Raw genomic sequence first — 21,269 nt, 5'->3', positions numbered from 1 at the left:
CGGAGACAGGTCTTTCATGGTTCAAAAACCAAAACGTCCGACTATCTCTCAGAAACGGATAGCAAAAATTTTCAAAAATACGTCACAACCCAACTTACGCCATGGTTATTAGCACTGTCTTTATCCCTTGTAATTACTCGCAGCGTATTTACCCATTCGGAATACTTCTAGCCATTGTAGGTGCTGAACATGTTTGACTGTAATAATGTTCAACCATTTTTTTTTCCATAATGCAGGAAGAATAAAACACTCGGAAACTGCCATTGAAGGGCTTAGCAAAACTTCTACAGGCTTAACATGTAACCGCAGTATCGAACATTGCATTCGAATTTCCAAATTAGATTTCGTATTCTGCAAAATTAGTTGCGAGTATGCCCACGGCGCGTTACAGGCTGGCAGCGCTCCACTCATAAGAATAGTAGCGTGTACGCCAGACTGCTTCCTCCTCTCTGTTCCTTCGGCGTAAACACGACTGTGCTGCCATAGTGGCGAGGAACAAATTAGTCCTCCCCCTCCCCTTGTTCAACAGGGGCGGCCGGCAGGTAGTCGAGGCGCCGTGCCATCCCGAAGCGGCTCCCTCCGAGATTTGGTTTCGAATCCTCTCTCGGGCATGAATGTTGAGTTTGTCCTAAAAGAAAATAAAGAGAGTGGGGCGGCAGATTTGCCGCCCCTCCGAAAGTGCCGTCCCGTGCGGCCGCACGTTTCGCACGTGCCTTGCGCCGGCGCTGTCTGTCATGACACTAAGAGTCAAATACCACTATCGCTCTTTCAAACTTTTGGTTCCCATTACAAATTATTTTAGTTACAATCACTTTTTCTGTTGTTAAGATTTTTAATAACAGTTGTAGTTGCAAATGTTATTCGCATACAGTGCACATCCGTAACTGAGCTACAAAGATGGATAGCGAAAGAAAATCTTATACTTCTTCGGAGCGAAATATTTGATATGTGTAGCTCCTGGCCGGATGTAAGAGTGATCGTCCTGAGTTGTCTTGACTAAATAAACTAATGTGGAAAATAAGTGACCAAAAAAAAAAAGCCATGGTTATGGCCAATCTACAAAGATATTCGTTAAACAGACAGAGAAATGCTGCGGTTCAGCAATGCCAGAAAAATATATGCACCTTGGCACTATACCGTTCAATGCACTATAACCGTATTATGTGTAGATCTTATTCAAGCAAAACAATATTTCGGCCTTTTTTTTCTGTTGGATAATATCTCTTGCGTTATTGTTAATGACGTTTCAGATAACCCGTATGAATCGTATTTTCTTATCTAATCGTATATGGGAGGATTTCATACTGTAAATTACTCGTATTCTCCCAGGCTAAGACCGTAGCGCAACAAGAGTGGCACATCGGTAAGAGAGAGCACACGTTCCGGGTTTCCTGCTGACAGAGTTTGGGAGTGAAATCGTGCAGCAACTGAAAAAATACTCCAAAACTGAAGTAGGTGGGACAGAACGATTCTCACGAAGAAAACGTCTAAATTGCACACAGATTTAACGTGAAATTCTGGCGGTATATGGAGCAAATGCAACGCCGCCTGCAGGTATAGTGAAATGGTGGCAACAATTTGTCCAGGCCTAAAGCTAATCGGGAAGGAAGGCCATTGACCGACGACTTACGACAATGTCCTGGCATTCAATTTGCAGCAGTCGCAGATTTTTCAACGGTGAGGGCTTCACACAGCGGTTCTCGAATGGCTCCGTGACCGAGGAGCGGATTTCTGTAGCCGAGGAACTGAACTTGGCAGAGCATCCCGACTGCTGTTTACAGAGACTTGGTGGCTGCGTTAAAAAATAATGTCCGACCTTCGTCACTCTGACGTTCAGTGCAACATTCAGTGTAAGTTACATGGCCTCCCCGTAATAACAAATAACTTATTTTTCGACGTCTCCTTGTGTATGCAAGTTTATCTGATGTGCTGCTACGAACTAAGATAATTTTCGTTGTTAACAATGTAATTTCTTTTTGTTGACTGCATCAAAATTTGGCGTTCTAAGTTTCTAACTACAAGATCTGTCAGAAGTTAGAAGCTGCCCTACTGACTGCTTTTCAACATCCGCCAACAAAAGACGTTCGAAGTGCAGAACGAGTTGATTCAAAACTCAGGAAGTAAACGCGCCAAGCATCTCGCAAATTGTTCTGAAAGTCCACATTTATACAGTTGTAGAATGGACTAGTACAAGCCGTCGTCAGCAGAAAACCCTCATTAATCTTTAGAAGTTGACCATAGTCACCCCTTGACATCTCAAATGGAAATACGCAAGTTACGCTAAATTTGATTGACAAACAAAAACTACTATTACATGTTTTTAATGAGGACTCCTTTGTCAACGTTTCATATGATTGCATCGTGAAGACATAACACAGCAGGAGCCATGCGCGGGTCACTCCCCCAACGATAGCGCCCGCGGCCGGTGGGAAACAGTGCAGCGGCGCAAAGCAGCCCGAGGAAAAAGTTCCCGTGAGAAAGGGCGCCGTAATAATTAGCAGAGTACTGTTCCAGCTGCCAGGGGACCTTTAGCGGGACGCAGCACGAAGCAGGAAGAAACTGGAAAGGAAAAAATCGTGAGTCTGATATGGAGCAGCGGTTGTCAACGGTAATGACGATGAGCATATCTCCATGTGCATTTGGGCTTTGCAAGTCCGTACAAAATTTACGTGCACGCTACAGATTTCTTCTCGTTGTGCCACCTAAAGCGTTCCGTTCCTGATCCACTTACTGATTGTATGTGCGACGAATCGTTGCATATATGTCTCTGGGAGACTTCTTATCAATTTCATTTCATCTTCACTGTTCCCTCTGGAGTAATACACAGGGGACTGAAGAATTTTCCTGCCCGAAAAGAGGTGTATCTAAAACTAAAAAATTACTACAAGTATGTAAAACGAGGGTGGTTTGAAAAGTTATCAGAATCACCACGAGAGGTCAGCGCTACGCAACGAGTTGTTCACGTGATATTCATTGGACTGTTGCCTGTAAACACGTGCCACGTCAGTGCTGTTGGAAGAGAGCTGTGGCGGTGACGTAGCTCTGTTGTTGTTCCCGCGTAGTCATTTGCGAAGATGGAAAAAACAGAGATTCGAGCAGTGATTGATTGCTTCGTAAAGAAAGGTATGAAAACAAAGGACGTTCACGCCTATTTCCAGAATACACTGGGGGACTCTGCTCCTGCATATTCAACTGTTGCCAAATGGACAAATGAATTTAAATTTGGTCGGGAGAACTTAGACGATGATTCGCGCAGTCACAGCCCAAGATGTGTCACTACTCCAGAAATCATTGCAAAAGTGCACAAAATGATCATGGAGGGTAGCCGATTGAAAGTGCCTGAGATTGCTCACGTTTGCCATACGTCATTTGAAAGGGTATATCACATTTTAGCTGAAGAATTAGAAATGAAAAAATTATCTGCAAGATAGGTGCCGCGACTCAAGACGCACGCCTGCGCACATGTCCTGTCGCCATGGCAAAATTACACCCGTCTTATTATTCACCTGATAAGGTTCCGTTAGACTTCCATCTCTTCCCAAAACTGAAAATTTTTCTTGGTGGACGAAGATTCACTTCAAACGAAAAACTGTTAACCGGAGTTGACAACTATTTTGCAGGCCTGGAGGTATTTCATTTTCGAGATGGGATCAAGGAACTGGAACATCGTTGGACCAAGTGCATTAATCTACAAGGAGAAAAATAAAAGAAGATTCAGTGATGTAAGTACTTTTTCCTATTCCGTTCCGAGAACTTTTCAAACTACCCTCGTACAATGCAGTATCAAACATGAGATAAAGATTCTTCATGGACGACAGTTGTGGCATACGTTAAACTGTCCGTACTTCCAGTAATAAATTGTAAATAAAAAGCGTCTTTTTGGTAAAACAAGTTTTTTTTCTCCTCTCTTCAAGTTACTCAGACATGTCCCCCTGTAGTCATACCGCATTCATTGCGCGTCTCGTTTTCTTCATATCGTGCAGTAGCTTATCGCCCGCTGCTTCATTCGCGTAGACTGTGTGGCGTGCATAATTTTTTTCTTTTTATTTAATCAAATTTTTATGTTGTTCACAAACTGCAACACCTTCTGAGCTTTTCACGCTAAGTGAGTCCATATAAGCATGAATGTACAGTACTACTAAGCAAAAAGCGAGTCTGGTAGCTGGAGCCCAAAGTTTTTGTTAATCATGCCTTTTGCGTTCTTGTGGAGATATTTCCGTACTCAACTTTCATCCCCTAACATATATTTCGTTATATCTGAGAAGTGAGATACCAATTTTCATAAATTTGAGATACCAATTTTCATAAATTTAGTTTTAAATTTTTTATGCAACGATATATATTCTTGAAAATTGGTACAACTTAGCCAACGTACGAGTGCGTATTAGAAATACCGTTACAGAATGCAACGCTAAAGAAATGCATGCTGGTTATACTCGTACATACTTCGCAGACAAAACAGTTAAGCACAGATTAGTAATGGTCTAGTTAACCTCAAATTCTTACATGTTCTTCGTAGATGAGGATATGAATCACCCTAGATGCTACAAAGCATTTACATTCACAATCCAGACAATTATATGTTAGTTGTATCATCCCGGTATACAGTGTGTCCCAGAAAGAAAGGTCAATATACAGGGATATGTCAGAACGATCATTCGAAACAGAAAGGTCTAGTGAACATTCGCTCTGAAACGCATACCTTATGAGCTATGATCAATTCTTCATCTTCGATAATGTGAAACAAATCTCTTCTAATGCAAGCTTTTTTGCTTTCCATATTTTGGGAGGAGGTGGTATGCACCAAAACTGTCCAGTAAACATGGGCTGTAAAATGCACCCCTTAAAACCTATGAACACTTCTTCAGTAGAAGAGATGTTTCGTAGTAGTGAAGATGAACAAACGCTCATAGCCCTTAACGTAAGCATTTTAGAGCCCATATTTACCAGACTTTTTGCTTCGAATGAACGTTCCTGTGATATCCCTGGATACTGATCATTCCCTCCACGGACACCCTGTATAGAAAGCAGGCCTGCTACGTACTTGACGACTGAGACTATCAGTTAGCACCATGAGGTAACACAGGTAACGCATCTCGGGAGATACACTGCATGTCCAGCACTCGTGTTTTGTAAAGTACCATGGTTTTGACGCCTACGAGACAGTGTGATTTAACTAACAAATTATCAACGGTATTCAGTGCTTCTATGTGACAGCGGCTCGACTCTGCAGGCACCTGCTATCTCAAAATTTAGCTCACTGACATTGAATATACGTACTGTAACTTACTTGCGAAGAACTCCAACAGCTGGCCTGAAAGGTTCACACTTGCGTGGACAGACTACAGATGACTAGGTTTTACGTTTTGAAACGAGCGGCTGGTCGGCAATGCTGACGGACAGCGACGTATCATTATGTACCAGAAATGACGGTTCATTATTATCGCAGAAGACTTTTGTGCGCACGTATGCTGACTGCTACTTTTGGCTTAATGACATCGGCACAAGCGGTTATTACTTCGAAACATCTCTGGTAAAGGCATCGGCAAATGCTATGATACAGGGATACGCTCTTGTTCCATATCTCTTAGAAAATATTATGCTTCAGTCTTCAACAACACAAGACTGTTCACTTGTGGCGTATGGCTGTATGAGTTGTCTGAAATAGAGGTTACTGGCATCTAAATCTCACGCATATCAGTTCGGACATCTTATAGAAGATGTGAGCTAATTTGTCTCGGGAGGAAATAAAACAGCAGCACGACTCCATTCCGGGTTTCAAACATCATTTCTCAGTGCAAAAATGCGTGATGAAGTAATCAAATGGAACCGTCAAAGTTGCAAAATCTCAGAGAAGAAAAAGTCAGGCTAGAATACCTCGTGCCTAGATCATGGAGTCACGTCTCCAAGGTTCGTTGAAAGTTCATAGTCACAAATGCCCGAAAATGCGATCTATCGAGACCTGTTAGCATTAAATTTGGTTGGTGGTGAGGATTATGAAACAAGAAGCCTGTATATGTACGACCACGTACATATTGGAAATATCAAACTTAGTCGACAGCTGTATAGTCTCGAAAGACATACTGTGGCTCTCCAATGGATTGTTGTGTATTTTGGCAGTTCTAGGTGAGTGTTACATACCGCAGTGCTTTTTTTCCCCGAATCACCACCCGATTTAGGTTTTTAGTGGTTTCCCAGAATCGTCTAACGCGAATGCAGCAACTTTTCTTTCAACAGTGTTATTTTTCATCCTTTCTCTAATCCTTCACCCATCTCAGATAAGGTCGATGACGATGGAGGAATGACTTATTTTATTTGTGGCGGATAAGCGGAGCCAGAGCAGTAGCTACGGTGCCAGCTTGAAGTGTCAACTGTAAACAACAGATTTGCATTCGACCAGTCAGTTTAGGTGGCGAACGTGCGACCGCAGCGTTTCAATGTTGTTTTCTCACAAATAAAGTGTTCATGACGTTATTCAGAATGTTTTAAAGAAGAGAAAGGTTTGTGTAGTATTTGTCCCGCATAGCTTGACTCTGAAGAAAAAATAAACGGCGCGTGGACGCTTGCTGCGACTTGATCAAAATGCAAAACGCGAAAATTTCTTTCTCAAAAAAATCATCATTGGTGAGGAGTCTTCGTGTTATCAAAACAAAACCACCACAAAAGAAGAAATTGCAGAAATTCACATGAATGGTCAACGCACTGAGGACATTACCGTCTTTCAAGTGAATATGACGGGAGTTGAACAACGTCCCAAAGGAGGTCTCTTCTGAAGGTTTCACATGGTTGTATGAACATTCTGTGCGTTGTACTCAAATGGGGGGACCGGTGGGCGGGTTACACAAAGGGAAGCATTAAAAGAATCATCATAACTTTTCTGTTTTTTTGTTTTTATTTTTTTTTATCCAGTTTCGAAACCTTTTGGGGGGATGGGAAATATTGCGCTTCATGTTTGATTTTCGTGGTTTGGACTAGGTTCGCTGGTTTAATTCTCCTGAACTATGGCGATAAAAATTATTATTCGTTATTGGCCAATTGTCTGTTCTCCAGAGTGCGACAATGTTTTGACAGTATTATTTCATTTTTTACGCAACAACGCTGTGTTTAGAAAGCTAAGGCAATATCTGGATGGTGTACAAAACAAGAATGAACTAAATCGAATGGCCAACCGAGAGCAGTAACGTGAACGTAAGTTACAGTGTTTCAATAACGTATACCGCTAGCTAGATCACCTCAAAAGCTACCTAACCGTTTGTTGCGTTTCAAAAGGAACTTAGGAATCTCTACAGAAATCTCGCACAGTGAAGTGGGAAATTCTACTATAACGATAGAAGCCGGTATAGCAACAAAGCGATACTTTACCCCATACCGGCACCATAGTGTTAAGTAATTACTTCTTGCTGTGCCGTTATTAATGACAAAAGAGTGAGCCTGCAAAATGTAATTCCTTGGCAGCTGCAGCATTTCAATGAGGAAGATGATGTACCAGAAAGGGAACTGGCACAGTGCCTGTTGTTTCAGCGCGCCTTGATATCGTTTATAAGTGCTGGTAGTTCAAGTTCTGGCAGCTAGGAGAGGAAGAAGGCAGTGGAAAAATGAGATAAAAATGCAATGTTGAAGCTGTAACTTAATCCGCGAGAAAAGTGAGTAAATGTTGAGCTGTCATCCATTGTCGCGAGACCTTGGTCCGAGGTTAAAATTACGCAGTCGGCTGTTTCAAAGAGATAAGTGGGTTCTGAAGCGAGTCGAATTACATAAACCGGTGGGCGTCGGGTGTGAGTGCCGTGGAAACAAATGTAACTCAGCGTGCTGCTGGCATCTGAATCACGTTATCCGTGAGCAGGTTTCAGATGCTTAAGGATATCGAAGTCATATTTCCGGTCAATGAACTATTCACTCTGTCGACCTATTTTGAATATGAGCACTTACCTTCTGTACGCTCACTTATCTCACCGTCATAACAACTGTGCCAATAACATTTTTGGAGCACCATTCTACTCTCATTCAAAAGTTTTTTTGTTCTGAGTCAGTTAAATGCTACCGTGTGTATTTCCTTATGACTAACCCCGTAACACTTTGCGCCAAGCTCTCCACTCTTGTGATAAAGTTGCTTTTTAGGGTTCCATATGTCATACAGTAAAATCGGAAGCGCTATAAATCACTTTCTTGTCAGTCAGTCCGACTGCTAAAAACCTTTTTTCTCAGGAATGAAAAGACATTTCAAGTTGAACTTAATGTCACACGCAAGGTCTACTGTCCCTTGGCGGTGCAAAAAGTTTGTTTCCAAGTTAATCCATTTAAGAGATAAGGCAATTTATGTCACATACTTTGATATTCGCAAAGTCACTCATCAAAACCAATAGCGTACCTCTCGTTGACCTAGAATCATGACATTTGGCAAGAAGCAAGGGTTCACAGTACAAGTAAAGGAAAAAAATTGAAAATTGTTAAGTAAAGGAAATAAATCCGAAAATTGCTAATTTCTACTTATATCACACAAAAAAATGCTTTTTCGTCATTTGTTATCTGACTGTCTGTCCATCTGTTAAGACTCCTATCGCTCAGTAATTTCAATATCAAATTCAAAATTTTACAAAATACTTTAAAATTAAAGCATTCTCGTAAATCTTGGAACTGCCCGGACAGATATCTTGCCAACATCTATGTGGATAGTAGTCAATAACCGTCGAGATCCTAGATTTCCGAGATGGATGAATGATATACGTACATAATTAAATCTTTACGGAACCCTCATGTCGCAAGTCCTCCTTGCACTTGACCATTTTTTTCTCCACTACAGCTACTGTTTCCAATACACACAAACGTTCCCGAAAATTGCATTTTTAGCTCCATAAGCAATTCACAGACGATTCTGTCGTATACCTGGAGGTCTCGTATTTATCAAACTGTTACAAAATGCGAGAAGTCTCACAGAGATTAGCATTCTGTGCGGAAACTGACAGTTGACTCGCATCATAATTCAAAGTGATTTGACTATAGGATCGGCGGTGATCAGTCACTGAAATTAGTAACAGTTGTCAGGTACCTGAGATTATCTGTCCGTGCGGATTTAAGCTGGAACCATCACGGAAGTCTAGCTACCCGCCCGGATACACGAGCGCGTTAACGCACCGCTTCCAGGATTAGGGGAAGCAAGTGTGCCCCAGGTCGAATCCGCCTCGCAGATGAACGACGAGGGCCAACTGAGCCGGCCAACCTGGATGTGGTACCGGGCTGGTGTCTTTGTCCCGCTCAGATACAAGCTACACAAACATTTACAAAACGTTCTCACACTTGAACATGAGATTTACTCTTGGCGCAGACAGATAGTGTACACAGGGGGAGGGGTAGTGGAAACGTCAGGAAGGGCTCACGGTCATCCAGTGTCGCTGACATTGCTACAGTCTATATACACTCCTGGAAATTGAAATAAGAACACCGTGAATTCATTGTCCCAGGAAGGGGAAACTTTATTGACACATTCCTGGGGTCAGATACATCACATGATCACACTGACAGAACCACAGGCACATAGACACAGGCAACAGAGCATGCACAATGTCGGCACTAGTACAGTGTATATCCACCTTTCGCAGCAATGCAGGCTGCTATTCTCCCATGGAGACGATCGTAGAGATGCTGGATGTAGTCCTGTGGAACGGCTTGCCATGCCATTTCCACCTGGCGCCTCAGTTGGACCAGCGTTCGTTCTGGACGTGCAGACCGCGTGAGACGACGCTTCATCCAGTCCCAAACATGCTCAATGGGGGACAGATCCAGAGATCTTACTGGCCAGGGTAGTTGACTTACACCTTCTAGAGCACGTTGGGTGGCACGGGATACATGCGGACGTGCATTGTCCTGTTGGAACAGCAAGTTCCCTTGCCGGTCTAGGAATGGTAGAACGATGGGTTCGATGACGGTTTGGATGTACCGTGCACTATTCAGCGTCCCCTCGACGATCACCAGTGGTGTACGGCCAGTGTAGGAGATCGCTCCCCACACCATGATGCCGGGTGTTGGCCCTGTGTGCCTCAGTCGTATGCAGTCCTGATTGTGGCGCTCACCTGCACGCTCACCTGCACGGCGCCAAACACGCATGCGACTTTCATTGGCACCAAGGCAGAAGCGACTCTCATCGCTGAAGACGACACGTCTCCATTCGTCCCTCCATTCACGCCTGTCGCGACACCACTGGAGGCGGGCTGCACGATGTTGGGGCGTGAGCGGAAGACGGCCTAACGGTGTGCGGGACCGTAGCCCAGCTTCATGGAGACGGTTGCGAATGGTCCTCGCCGATACCCCAGGAGCAACAGTGTCCCTAATTTGCTGGGAAGTGGCGGTGCGGTCCCCTACGGCACTGCGTAGGATCCTACGGTCTTGGCGTGCATCCGTGCGTCGCTGCGGTCCGGTCCCAGGTCGACGGGCACGTGCACCTTCCGCCGACCACTGGCGACAACATCGGTGTACTGTGGAGACCTCACGCCCCACGTGTTGAGCAATTCGGCGGTACGTCCACCCGGCCTCCCGCATGCCCACTATACGCCCTCGCTCAAAGTCCGTCAACTGCACATACGGTTCACGTCCACGCTGTCGCGGCATGCTACCAGTGTTAAAGACTGCGATGGAGCTCCGTATGCCACGGCAAACTGGCTGACACTGACGGCGGCGGGCACAAATGCTGCGCAGCTAGCGCCATTCGACGGCCAACACCGCGGTTCCTGGTGTGTCCGCTGTGCCGTGCGTGTGATCATTGCTTGTACAGCCCTCTCGCAGTGTCCGGAGCAAGTATGGTGGGTCTGACACACCGGTGTCAATGTGTTCTTTTTTCCATTTCCAGGAGTGTAACAGTACCGATCACGTAGGGAAACCGGAACCGGCAAGGAGGAGGAAGAAGGAGAATAAGCGGTGGGAAAAGTGACGTCAGACAGAAATTTATCGGCTGAGTCCTAAGGAAGTGTAACTCACCTACGAAGGAGATCTACCAAATAGGACAGATGATTCAAAGTAGGCTCAGCAAATTGCAATGGTGCAGGTTACATATAGAGAAATGTACATCGCACAGACCCTATGTCTTAGAATTCCGGTAGACTACATCCAGAGTCAGTTAAATTACTACTTTCCACGCGTAATGACTATGGAAGAAAACTTACAGAAATTAGAGCGTATACTGAGTGGTAAAGACAGTCTTGTTTCCTGTGCGTCAACTGAAAATAGAACTGATGAAGGGAGAGGGGATTGGGGTGACCCTGGTACATCGGGTACCCTCTGCCACGCACTTCACGATGTCAGGCAGAATACATATGTCCGCATTACCATGTCGATCACTGACAACCGTGTAAATGTCTCATAAATAATTAGTTGGCAGTGGAAGCGTTAGCGTTTCCAAATGTTAGTTCTCCAGGCAGCCAGTGGTCGAACATAACTTCTGATATCAAGAACACACTGCCAGCTATTAAAATTACCACACCAGCAATGGCAGCACATAAAAAAATTGTACGTATAGTACCTAAACAGTGTAGTAGGTAATTTGGGGACGTACAGGGTGTACAGAGCTGGTACCTGTGGCAGCAACAGCGCCCATCTGGAGGTCGAGTAGAACTGATCTTGGTTATTTCAAGGTGCTTCAACTATGTACCACACTTCATCAATAGAAGTCGCTGGCGATAAATGGTGTGCCAAGCTCTGGGCAATCCGAGGACAGATGTTTCCAGACAGATCTAGGGAACGTGCTGGCCAGGGCATCAAACGAATAAACTCTGCATCGAAGAAGGTAAGGGCGGTGCGTGCAACCTGAGTCTTGTTGGACTGCAAAAGGGGGATCCGTGTTCAAAACTTTCTTATCCCATATATATATATATATATATATATATATATATATATATATATATATATAGGGTGTTACAAAAAGGTACGGCCAAACTTTCAGGAAACATTCCTCACACACAAATGAAGAAAAGTTATGTCGACATGTGTCCGGTAACGCTTAATTTCCATGTTAGAGCTCATTTTAGTTTCGTCAGTATGTACTGTACTTCCTCGATTCAAATTGTAAATTTTCGCAATCAACATGTGTGGGCTGACGAGAATCCGCACGCAATTGTGCAATCACGTCATCAACACAGATTTCCTGTGAACGTTTGGGCAGGCATTGTTGGTGATGTCTTGATTGGGCCCCATGTTCTTCCACCTACGCTCAATGGAACAAGTTATCATGATTTCATACGGGATACTCTACCTGTGCTACTAGAACATGTGCCTTTACAAGTACGACGCAACATGTGGTTCATGTACGATGGAGCTCCTGCACATTTTAGACGAAGTGTTCGTACGCTTCTCAACAACAGATTCGGTGACCGATGGACTGGTAGAGGCGGACCAATTCCATGGCCTCCACGCTATCCTGACCTCAACCCTCTTGACTTTCATTTATGGGGGCATTTGAAAGCTCTTGTCTACGCAACCCCGGTACCAAATGTAGAGGCCCTTCGTGCTCGTATTGTGGACGGCTGTGATACAATACGCCTTTCTCCAGGGCTGCATCAACGCATCATGGATTCCATGCGACGGAGGGTGGATGCATGTATCCTCGCTAACAGAGGACATTTTGAACATTTCCTGTAACAAAGTGTTTGAAGTCACGTTGGTACGTTCTATTGCTGTGTGTTTCCATTCCATGATTAATGTGATTTGAAGAGAAGTAATAAAATGAGCTCTAACATGGAAAATAAGCGTTTCCGGACGCATGTCCACATAACATATTTTCTTTCTTTGTGTGTGAGGAATGTTTCCTGAAAGTTTGGCCGTACCTTTTTGTAACACCCTGTATATATATATATATATTTCCAAAAAATTATAAGCTTTCCGTCAGGTCATTGACGTGGCGGTTCCCTTTCTGTAGTCTTGGAGTCTTGGCAATTGTCATGCTGCATGTTGGTTATAGAATGTGAGTCATGTTGTAAGAATATGTTACTGCCGCAAGTAAATTTCATGTAGTGAAAGCAGGCGAGATGCCACATAGACCTCTCGGGTGTGAACTATGTTACGACAAAAGAAAAAGAGTCAAAAATTCCAAAACGGAACGCAAGAGTCATACCATGTGATCACTTGTGGAGAAGAGATAGGAGATACTTATATCTTGAGGTCCCTCTCTCGCACGAACGGATGTTACATCACGATACAGACACAACTGGAATACACTGATCAGACACGTCACTGACCGAACGGATAGTTTATAATTTTGTGAAAAAAATGGGGCACGAGGGAGATTTGCTGACAGTCCGTAGTGCACAAGTTGTTAGTTGGTTGGTTGGTTGGTTGGTTGATTCAGGGAGGGGAGCAAACAACGAGGTCATCGGTCCCAAAGGATTAGGGATGGATGGGGAAGGAAATCGGTCGTACCGTTTGAAAGGAATCGTCCCCGCACTTGCGTGAAGCCATTTATGGAAATCACTAAAAACCTAAATCAGGATGGCCGGACGCACGTTTGAACCTTCGTTCTCCAGAATGCGAGTCCAGTATGCCAACCACTGCGCCACTTCGCTCGGTGCACAAGATGTTGTCAAACTGTCGTTGTACATATTTTTCGTCCTTCATAGAAACCCTTTTCTTGATTCGTGGAACGTAAAGTGGCTGTACAATCCTGAACATCCTCTCAGGCGCTAATCCCGTGGAACCACTGAGATCCTAAGTGGCGTTGAGTATGGCTCTCCTGAACCCATCGATTACATATTCGTATGACAGTAATTGGATGCCGACCAACACAAGGAGCAGTATTGCTGAAACATAAACCGCAGTCTCGATTGGCCACGATTCCGTCACTGTAGCCTTCTGTTACGTGCCTGAAAGACGTTTATTTTTCTTACATGAATTTCAACATTATCTTTTCAGAAGAAAGCGGTTTCTGAATTAGAAACCCGCTGATTTATCTTAGGTTACAAACATAATGTAGATGACGATACTGCTACGTATCATGGGCAGTTGCGCTGAAATACTTATTGTTTGCGTATCCAAGAATGTACTACACGTAGACATTTTGGCCGCGCGGAATTAGCCGAGCGGTCTCAGGCGCTGCAGTCATGGACTGTGCGGCTGGTCCCGGCGGAGGTCCGAGTCCTCCCTCGGGCATGGGTGTGTGTGTTTGTTCTTAGGATAATTTAGGTTAAGTAGTGTGTAAGCTTAGGGACTGATGACCTTAGCAGTTAAGTCTCATAAGATTCACATACATTTGAACATTTTTTAGACATTTTGACGTTTGTGGTACGCTGTTTTCACACTGTTGCAATTTTAACGGCCAGCAGTGGGCACCCCAATAACAATGCGGAGAATAGCATGAAACAGTCTACGCGTGAATGTAAGTTGTTTACAGAAGTAGTTAAATTTTTACAGCTCAAGAAACCAAACGTTACCAAACTGGACCCAGTTCATCGTCTTAACCAATGCGACTTCATCGCTACAGTACGATAAAATGACTCGCAATGAAAACTAAGAAGACGTCCTAATCCGAAACTACACACGATAGCTGGAGTTTTTGTTGCGAATCCGTGCCTTCGTTTCGTTTAACTGCCCAGGTTGATGATAAAACCGTACTTAAATCACGACTGATTTGGTACCGCCAGCGAACCGCCCGTAGGGAAAAAAGATTGCTATAGTTAGATGTTCTGATGTTCGACACATTTTGGAGATGATTCTTACAATATTTTTATGTAGGCAGCACAAAAATGGTTACTACAAATGAAAGACAGATTAAAATCTACATACACGCTCATAGTGGACAGCAAACCACACTACTGGCCATTAAAATTGCTAAACCAAGAAGAAAAGCAGATGATAAACGGATATTCATTGGACAAATATATTATACTAGAACTGACATGTGATTACATTTTCACGCAATTTGGGTGCATACATCCTGAGAAATCAGTACCCAGAACAACCGGCTCCACAACCGGCTCTGGCCGTAATAACGGCCTTGATGCGCCTGGGCATTGAGTCAAACAGAGCTTGGATGGCGTGTACAGTTACAGCTGCCCATGCAGCTTCAACACGATACCACAGTTCATCAAGAGTACTGACTGGCGTATTGTGACGAGCCAGTTGCTCGGCCACCATCGAGCAGAGGTTTTCAATTGGTGAGAGATCTGGAGAATGTGCTGGCCAGGGCAACAGTCGAACATTTTCTGTATCCAGAAAGGCCCGTACAGGACCTGCAACATGCGGTCGTGCATTATCATGCTGAAATGTAGGGTTTCGCAGGGATCGAATGAAGGGTAGAGCCACGGGTCGTAACACATCTGAAATGTAACGTCCACTGTTCAAAGTGCCGTCAATACGAACAAGAGGTGACCGAGACGTGAAACCAATGGCACCCCATACCATCACGCCGGGTGATACGCCAGTATTGCGATGACGAATACACTCTTCCAATGTGCGTTCACCCCGATGTCGCCAAACACGGATGCGATCATCATGATGCTGTAAACATAACCTGGATTCATCCGGAAAAATGACGTTTTGCCATTCGTGCACCCAGGTTCGTCGTTGAGTACACCATCGGAGGCGCTCCTGTATGTGATGCAGCGTCAAGGGTAACCGCAGCCATGGTCTCCGAGCTGATAGTCCCTGCTGCTGCAAACGTCGTCCACCTGTTCGTGCAGATGGTTGTTGTCTTGCAAACGTCCCCATCTGTTGACTCAGGGATCGAGACGTGGCTGCACGATCCGCTACATCCATGCGGATAAGATGCCTGTCATCTCGACTGCTAGTGATACGAGGCCGTTGGGATCCACCACGGCGTTCCATATTACCCTCCTGAACCCACCAATTCCATATTCTGCTTATAGTCATTGGTTCTCGACCAACGCGAGCAGCAAAGTCGCGATACAATTAACTGCAATCGCGATAGGCTACAATCCGACCTTTATCAATGTCGGAAACGTAATGGTACGCATTTCTCCTCCTTACATGAGGCGTCACAACAACGTTTCACCAGGCTACACCAGTCAACTGCTGTTTGTGTACGAGAAATCGACTGGAAACTTTCCTCATATCAGCACGTTGTAGGTGTCGTCACCGGCGCCAACCTTGTGTGAATGCTCTGAAAAGCTACTCATTTGCATATCACAGCATCTTCTTCCTGTCGGTTAAATTTCTCGTCTATAGCACGTCATCTTCGTGGTGTAGCAATTTTAATGGCCAGTCGTGTAATTAGGCTCTAGCTAGTGGACAAGGCGAAAAAATGAGGCAAGAAGAGGAAAATGCTTTGCTAACTAGTGCAATTTACACTGTGCTTCTCTACGTGGAAAAGATCTAAGATGAAATTTACTAACGAATGCACTGTCCAAAAGAGATGAGACGCCGCTGTGCAAGAGCGGCTGCGAGCTAAGACGGCTGCAAGTGCAGGCGCGTGACCTTGAAGGTCAGTCAGCTGCCACACCGGAAAGGAACGGCCCCACAGCATTGTCGCAACGCACCAGATCCGCCGTTGCCACGAAGGCCTCGTGAGCAAAACACTGCCGAGCGGCTACTGCATGGCCCTTCCGCGAGATTCTGCGAGCCCTTGCTGGTTTCCTCGGCGGATGTTACAAAACCTTCCAACGTAACCACTATATGATCTTCACCATAAGGTACGTGAGGCTTGGTGGTTCAGTCATTAAGTGACGACTAAGCCACCCAAAACTTTGGCGCTCTGTCATTCATAAATTCTTGTAATTCTGACAGTTATGTCTTCAATACTGTCTCAACCGAAAAATATCCATTCACAAATTTATTCGGAATGTGTGTTCAACTGAAGACCTCCCTCTTCTGACTAGATGAATTGATATTTATTTTTAGGTTCGGAAAAGGCAATCAATAATAAATCAATGTTTCCCAAAGCGTTGTGACAATTTTTCTCGTCGTAGATAAGTTATACAGTATACACGAAAAACTAAAGTAGTTTGTGATTAGCAATGTCTTCTACTCCACAGTGTGTGTGTGTGTGTGTGTGTGTGTGTGTGAGAGAGAGAGAGAGAGAGAGAGAGAGAGAGAGAGAGAGAGAGAGTCACACGACAAAGGTTTACCGCATATGTTGTAGATTGAACACACCGCCACCTAACTGAACACTGAAGAATAGGTAGTGAAAGCACTTCCGAGGGAGGGCATGACAATACAGCAGGGTGCAGTGCTATACAGATTACTATATTCAACCGTAAAATGTTTTTCGGTGGGATTCGTTATCCTACTGAAACTCCGTCAGGAATTTAGACGTTTCCTGGGATTTTAAATTCTGCGAGTAAAATGTAGTCTAAACATATAAACCACTGGAAAATTCCTCGAATGTACTGCATTAAGTGTATAGCAAACTTCCAATATTATATTTTTTTCTGTCGTGGTTTATATAGCAGGGTATACTTATGAAGGAAACCGATTACTTACAATGTCAGTCAAAACACGCTGAGCATGAACATTGTAGTCGTTGTTAACTATCCTCTCTGAAGTAAAAATTGAAAACAATAAGTGGACAAAACGCAGAGTCTACTGAACTCTAACAACCCAAAAAGCTCGTTGTTCGTAGAAGCAGGCATTACACTTTCTATAACCAAAATGTTCAAATGTGTGTGAAATCTTGTGGGACTTAACTGCTAAGGTCATCAGTCCCTAAGCTCACACACTCCTTAACCTAAATTATCCTAAGGACAAACACATATACTCATGCCTGAGGGAGGACTCGAACCTCCACCGGGACCAGCCGCACAGACCATGACTGCAGCGCCTTAGACCGCTCGGCTAATGCGGCGCAGCTTTCTATAACCGACGACTCGCATTCTTAGTATATAATTATCCGTTCGCTCCTCAGGCACGCTTAGCATTCCCTATGGTACGAAAATGTAAACCCGTTTGATGCTTCATCTGACGTAAAGAAAACAATAAGGCTGAGTTAACTGTGTGACATTGGAGTATATACCCCCAAAATATCTCTCCCCTTACCGACCATATGCTCTCCTCAACACATCTCTCGCATCCTGCACCTTGTGGTTTTATTGTGTTATGTAGAATTCTTTTATAATTAAATGAAACCCTAAAAGTTATATTACGTAGTTGACGCAGAGTGCGCACTATCATGAATTTTTTAACTGTGTTATTTTATGAGATACAGGTTTGGTGTATTCTGTGTTTTCAAACCGTGCATTCGAAAACGCCTGTATTTAGATACAATTACTCATTAATCTATGATATGAACAGTTGATGAAATTTATGTCAATACAAAGACTGAATATCAGCACGTCTCTGCTATCAGTACGGCATCAGTTTATGCAGTCTTTATTCTAGAACATGGCACAATGAAGACTGTTAAAGTTATTATGATGACGAACAACACAACACTCAAACCAATTTAGTTTTCTGCGAAAAAATTGTCACTGTTACTAATTTTACACGCAAAGTCAGCGAAGTACTACTGGTTTATAATGATCAAACAAGTACTTTTCATTCTTAAATTCTATACGCATCACACTCCAAACGCTTGTAGCATGTATCCTCATATGGTATGGGCATACATTGATTAATAAGAACATGACCCCTACAGCAACCGCTAAACCCAAAAATTGAATAATTTTATGGAGATTAGTAAGACCAAACTCAAAGCTCTCATCCTCCTGGAAGCACGTCGCGCCCCAACTTTGTCTATGCGCAACTATTTCCATGTTCCAACAGAATCAGATAAGACACTTCTAACGACACATCAAGTGACGGATAAGGAAGCTACCCCTTAGGATCCAAATCAAGTGAAGATAGATGCCTTTGTCACATGACACGGTTTTACAATTTTTCAATTACAATCTTGTGGTGATAATGTGAAACAGGAGGCAGAAAAGGAAGAAACCTTAGCGGATTATGGCCAGTAGCAAAAGCAACAACTTCAGTTAGTAAATAGAGGTTGTGATAAGGAAAAAAAATATATTCGAAGGTGATTTCCAGGGTACCTCAGCAGCCTACATCTGAAAGGAAACGCCGTAACGAGGCTCCAGCGCCCAGTAAGCACCACTCTCAGCAGTATGAAGAAAGTAGCTCCAGAGCATTGTCGAAATGCGGCACTATTTTGCGCTCATAAAACTGAAATAAAATCCGTACCGCTCGTCGGCAGTGGTATACTATAAATGAATTGGAAGGATGGGTGAGTTAGGGGCGTTGAACGGCAAGGTCATTAGTGCAAGAATTAGAAGGGAAGCCGACTGGAGTCAGCGATAACTATAAACTTAGAGCCCAGTACTCGGAGAGCAGAAGATTCGTGAAGTTGGTAGCCGAATGAAGGCAGCTGCGTTTTGTGAGAGGAGCTCTTCCGGGCGATTTATCTGAACATGCGTCAGGAATGGCTTCATTTCAACCTGCCACCGCTTGCCTCCTTTCCTTACAAACTACGAGTAAATATGCCACTTATGTGCAATTCAGAAGAGGCAGAGAGACGAAAGAGCGTTTTAAGACACTCCAGTTGTTAGTGAGATTATTCACCCGATAGAGAATGCGGCGAATGACAGATATCAGCATTGGAATGTCGATACGATGCCCACTTCGGCCTGGCACGAAGATACGTTTCAGTTCGCGTTTCCCCGTGAAAGTGAGATTTGCTCTGGTACTTGGAAGAATCGCTGAAACCTGTGTTTATACCCCGTTAAAGTTTACCGCATTACTGCGCCTTTTACTCACAGAGGACGGTATTAATATTTATGGCGTCTATTTCTCCAATACCAAAGGACGTCTCGCGGACACAATAGAGAGAGGCGGCCCGTTACCGTACGGTTGTATTTAAACAGGTTCAAATCTACGTTCGGTCACCTATTTCACACTTTCAGTAACTTCCACAGTCTCTTCAGGTAATGCATTTTTACCCATATTTTGCAGCTGTGGACGAGACTGTATTCAGTACACAAGAAGTATGAATAATATTGTCTTCAGTCACAAGAAATCCGTGTTTTATTAAACTACACGATTCATTTCGGAACCTTCACGTTAATTATTATGTTCAAATTGTTTTATATACTGTGTACGTCTGCTTGAGTGAGGTGATGCGAAATGTATGTTTCTGCTGTGGGAAGGTTAAGTGCTAAGTTCTCTTATTTCCAAATTTAACACCTAATCTTCTCACAAAAGGAACGTGCATTTTGAGTCGGCTCACTCAAGAACAGACGTAAATAACGTATGACTTGCACCTGTTGATGGACCCACAGGGTCCGAAATGAATCGTGAGCTTTAATAAAACACTATTTTTTGTGACTGATGGCGTTGTTATTCATATTTTTCGTGTCTTCATGTAGATGTCAGCACGATTTCTTGTTCGAAGGGCTGATTACTTCAACTCCAGCCAGCTAGAGCAACTAATTTCTTTTATCGGTGTAGTTCATGAATCACAGTTACACGAGTTACCTTCCTGGAGGCTCTTTCAGAACCACGGCAATACCGAGGTGTGTAAATGACCTCACGGAACTCGCCTGGAGGCCACTGGCCATATTTTTTAAACAAATGGCGCTCTGATGCAGCCTGCAGGTGGAACGGAAGGAACTACCACTCGGCTAGCTACTAACGAGAGGAGCACAGCAAGCCGACGCAATGGCAGCAGCACTTACCGCCAAACCCGTCCAGCGAGGATCGCCGCCTCACGCACAATCGGAATGAGGTTGAGGCCTCGGCACGTGGAGAAAGCCGTGCCAAGTGCTGGACTGTCTGCCAGTGGGTCGGCACGGCGTTGCTCGCTGGCCGCCGAGAGCGAGCGGGCGCGGCGGATGGTGGACTCCGGAGGAACTGGAGGGGGCAGCGGCGCGGCCGGCGACTGTGTCCGCTGCGCGCAGACTGGAGCTGCTGGAGGCGCAGCCGTCCGGTTTTGTGCCGCGTATGTGGGCAGCCGCGCGTGTGTGTGAGTGTGAGGCTGCGGTCGCGGCCGGCCAAGGCACCGCACCGCAGGCCTCTCTCACTGCTGGGAAACTCCTGTCCAGTATACGAGATTGCTGCATCAGGATGGCTCGACCTTCGTAGGCTACCCTATGGTCACGGGGCTGTCCAAGCGCTGAAGCGATTTTATTTTAACAAATCGGTTTCTAGGAACGCTTAAAAAACATGCAGCGTCGGGATAAGGCTAGCAGACGAAGCGGACGACGTAAATCTTATCGACCTTCCGTCTCCACCGGTCGTTACATTCGAGAGACGTGTTAGGCAAGTGGATGCTCCTAACCGACTCGCCAGCCGGAGTGGCCGAGCGGTTCTAGGTGCTACAGCCTCGAACCGCGCAACCGCTACGG

The 21,269-nt window shown here is 44.5% G+C and overlaps 1 protein-coding gene across 1 annotated transcript in view; it reads right to left on the bottom strand.

Annotated features, from left to right (window-relative positions):
- The window catches only part of LOC124789280 (fatty acyl-CoA reductase wat-like), a 243,661-nt gene extending 222,850 nt beyond the window's left edge, over nucleotides 1–20,811 (bottom strand). Inside the window, exon 1 of the mRNA XM_047256585.1 lies at nucleotides 20,601–20,811. The gene's annotated coding sequence lies outside the window, so the exon portion shown is untranslated. The remainder of the gene's footprint in view (nucleotides 1–20,600) is intronic.
- Between the last annotated feature and the right edge of the window lie 458 nt (nucleotides 20,812–21,269).

Source organism: Schistocerca piceifrons, chromosome 3 (assembly GCF_021461385.2).
Source record: "Schistocerca piceifrons isolate TAMUIC-IGC-003096 chromosome 3, iqSchPice1.1, whole genome shotgun sequence".
In the NCBI taxonomy this organism is placed as follows: Eukaryota; Metazoa; Arthropoda; class Insecta; order Orthoptera; family Acrididae; genus Schistocerca; species Schistocerca piceifrons.
Note: the sequence above shows the minus strand (reverse complement) of the source record. Positions and strands in the feature narration are given on the sequence as shown.